The 3,922-nt window shown below is 37.3% G+C and overlaps 1 protein-coding gene across 1 annotated transcript in view; it reads right to left on the bottom strand.

The window, feature by feature from the left end:
• DDX50 (DExD-box helicase 50) overlaps positions 1-3,922 on the bottom strand; it is a 42,606-nt gene that overhangs the window by 1,472 nt on the left and 37,212 nt on the right. The gene's annotated exons all lie outside the window — the stretch shown is intronic.

The raw sequence follows: 3,922 nt of genomic DNA, 5'->3' as shown, positions 1-3,922 counted from the left end.
TGATAAGGAAAAGAAGTCATGCTTTGTCCACCTCGTAATCTAAATCTACCTATCAGTTGTATTTTAGTGGGGGGTATGTCAGTGTGCCGTGTGGTGGCTTCCATGTTGCTATGATACCGGAAGCTACATCATCAGTATTTCAAATACCAGCAAGGTCACCCTTGGCAGACGGCTTTCAGCAAAGCTTCCAGATTACAACAGAGTTATTATACAGGTCTGGTGATCTACCTCTGAAAATTAGTCAATTAAAACCTTAAGAATTATAACAGAACATTATCCAACTTGCTTGCTCTGGACATGTCCTCGGGAGGGATCAATTGCTGGGGCATCATTTGTAGTGAAGTAGAGGGCCTTGAGCCCCTCAGTGAGGTGCACTAGAATGGTAACTACCACAATAGACTCTAAGATGCTGGTAGTTATAAGGATGTCTCCACACTAGGCAACATTTTGTTCTGTTGAATAAGTTGAATTCCATGAGCTGCAGTTAATTCAATGTCAGCTAACAATGAAACTGTATTTAGTGGGGTATTTAAACTGTATATATATATTTTTTATTTTATTATGGTTTTTAACTATATTTTTTAAGTGTTTGCTAACAGAAATGGCCTTCATTTATCTCAGAAGGAAAAAAAAAAAAAGAAAATTTACCAGATTAAAAATATAGCTGGTATTTACTAGGAATTTCTTTTTGTGCAAAATTAGCTGATCAAGTGATTTTTAAGGAGAAAATATACTTAAACACCAGTTTAATGGTTTTATAAGGATTATAGCATCACTACATTAATTCCTAGCTTTCAGGTATACCTAAAAACTATCTTCAATTAATATCATAATATGCCATCTCTCTCTTGAAATAAGCCTTCTTGGTCATATTGTTTTGTTTTTTTACAAAAATAAAACACAAATGATTTTTTAGTAACAAAAGATAAGAACTATCGTGGAGGGAGGGTGGGTTGGAAAGGGGGAACCAATTACAAGGATCTACAAAAAACCTTCTCCCTGGGGGACGGACAACAGAAAAGTGGGTGAAGGGAGACATCAGACAGTGCAAGAAATGACAAAACAATAATTTATAAATTATCAAGGGTTCATGAGGGAGGGGGAAGCAGGAAGGGAGGGGAAAAAATGAGCTAATGCCAGGGGCTTAGGTGGAGAGCAAATGTTTTGAGAATGATGAGGGCAATAATGTACAAATGTGCTTTACACAATTGATGTACGTATGGATTGTGATGAGTTGTATGATCCCCTAATAAAATGATTAAAAAAACCCAACTAACTATCAAACACAACCCAATGGTCCCTCAAAGACGGAATGAAGACACTGCGCTAGGTTTTCACAAAGCAACACCGTGCAGTTATGAGGCTAAAAATAAAAGAGAAGAGCTATGCAACATAGAGCGCTCTGCAGTACTAGAGACGTTCCCTATCTGCACTGTCCAATATAGTATTCATAGATGGCTAGTAAGCACTTGAGATGCTTCCAGTGTAACTTTAAAACAGAACAAAATCTAAATGCAACAGGTATCTTGAAGTAAAAGCTGAAACTTAAAAAGGACATGAATGAAAACTGCAAGCCATCAAAAATGAAACAGAATACATAAAGATCTATATTCAAGGCATTAGATGATGCTGAAATGGATTGATACTGGCCATATTGAACAAAAAAATCATATGGTTTACTATGCTGGAAATGACATCATCAAGAGGAATGGCACTGCATTCACTGTCAAAAAGGACATTTCAAGATCTCTCTTGAAGTATCAATGCTGTGTGATAGGATAGTATCTATTCACTTTCAAGGAAATCCAATCAATACAACTATTACTCAAATTTATGCATGGATGACCAGAGGTAGTGATGACTAAATTGAAGAATTCTACTAATGTCTTCAGGCTGAAACTGATCACACATGTACCCAGGATGCACTGATAATTATTGGTGGTTGGAATACAAAAGTTGGAAATGAAGAGGAAGGAAGAGTAGCTGAAAATATGGTACTGGTGATAGAAATGAAGTTGAAGATCACGTGGTAGAATTCTAAAAGACCAATACTTTATTTGTATATTTATAAATCATTTTATTGGAGGCTCTTACAGCTCTTATAACATTCCATATATCAATTGTATCAAGCATAGCAAATACCTTTTTTTCAACAACACAAAAACAGGGACAGTACACATGGACTTCACATAGAAATCAAAGAACTACCTCTCTGGGGCGAGACAATGGAGACACTAAACAGCAGCAGCTAAAACTAAGCCAGAGTTGACTGTAGAACATACTATCAGCTGCTCATACCTGAGTTCAATTTAAAGTGAAATTTGAAGAAAAGTAAAACAAGCCCATGAGAGACAAAATACAGCCTTGTGAATTTTGAGAACATCTCAAGAACTGATGTACTGCACTGAACACTAATGACAAAAAACCTGTTGAGCTGTGGAAGGACATCAAGGATATCACTCATGAAGAAAGCAAAAGGTCATTAAAAAGACAGGAAAGAAAGAAAAAATCAGTGTGGATGATAGAAGAAACTCTGAAACTTGCTCTTAATTGTAGAGTAGCTAACATTTATGGAAGAAATAATGTTATCAAAGAGCTGAACAGAAATGTCAAACAGCTGATCAGAAGATTTCAAAGGGCAGTTCAAGAAGACAAAGTAAAATATTATACTGAAATGTGCAAAGACCTAGTTAGAAAACCAAAAGGAAGATCATTCTCAGCCTTTCTTAAATGGACAGAACACAAGAAAAAATTTAAGCCTCGAGTTGCAATACTGAAAAATTCTATAGGCAAAATACTGAATGGTGAAGGAAGCATCAAAAGAAGATGGAAATACACAGTGTCACAGTACCAGAAAGAACTAATTGACATTACACTATTTCAGGAGGTTGCATATGAGCAAGAAACAATGATATTGAAGGAAGAAGTTCTATCTGCACTGAAATCATCAGGCACAAATAAGGCTCTAGGAATTGATGTAATAGTCATTGAAATGTTTCCACAAGTTGATGAATTTGAAAGACAGCTACTTGGTCAAGTGACTGGGAGAGATCTATATTTGTACACATTCCAAAAAATGGTAACCCAACAGAATGCTCAAATTATAGAATATCATTGATATCACAGGCAAGTAAAATTTTGCTGAAGATCATCCAACATTGGTTACAGCAATACATTGACAGGGAGCTTATATTAGATGGACATTCTCAAAGCAGGGAATACTAGAAAGATGTTTTATTGACTATGCCAAGGCATCGAACTGTGTGGAGCATAACAAACTCTGGGCAGCTCTGAGATGACTGGGAATTCCAGAACACTTATTGTGCTCTTTTGGAACCTGTACCTGGATTAAAAGGCAGTTGTGTGAACAGAACAAGGAAATACTGCATGGTTTAAAATCAGCAAAGGTTGTGTGTCATGGTTGTATCCTCTCACCATACTTAATCAATCTGTATGTTGAGCAAATCACCAGTGAAGCTGGATTATATGAAGAATATGGCAACAGGATCAGAAGAAGTCTTAATACAACCTGTGATAAGCAGATGATATAACCTTGTTTACTGAAAAGTGACGATTTGATGAATATCAACGACTGCAAATTTCAGTGTGGATTACAACTCAAGGTAAAGACGACCAAAATCCTCACAACTAAACAACCAATAGGTAACGTCATGTTACTTGGAGCAAATATAGAAGTTGTCAAGTATTTTCTCGTTTGGATCCATAATCAATGCTCATGCCTGTCTGGTCTTAACCCTGTGAGCCCCAGTTCCCAAATGGGCTCCAGCCCTCACCAGGGCCCATGCTGACCCCCTAAGTTGTGTGACCAGATGCAACCACTACAAGGCCATGTCCCAGTCAGCAGCTCCAGCCCCTTCACTGCATGAATCGCTCTGGTCAAATCCTTCCAGGCTCACCAGGG

This window comes from Echinops telfairi, unplaced genomic scaffold, assembly GCF_000313985.2.
Source record: "Echinops telfairi isolate 266 unplaced genomic scaffold, ASM31398v2 ScPeMD7_70;HRSCAF=299, whole genome shotgun sequence".
NCBI classification, from domain to species: domain Eukaryota; kingdom Metazoa; phylum Chordata; class Mammalia; order Afrosoricida; family Tenrecidae; genus Echinops; species Echinops telfairi.
The sequence above is the reverse complement of the archived record's forward strand: the minus strand, read 5'-3'. Positions and strand labels throughout refer to the sequence as shown.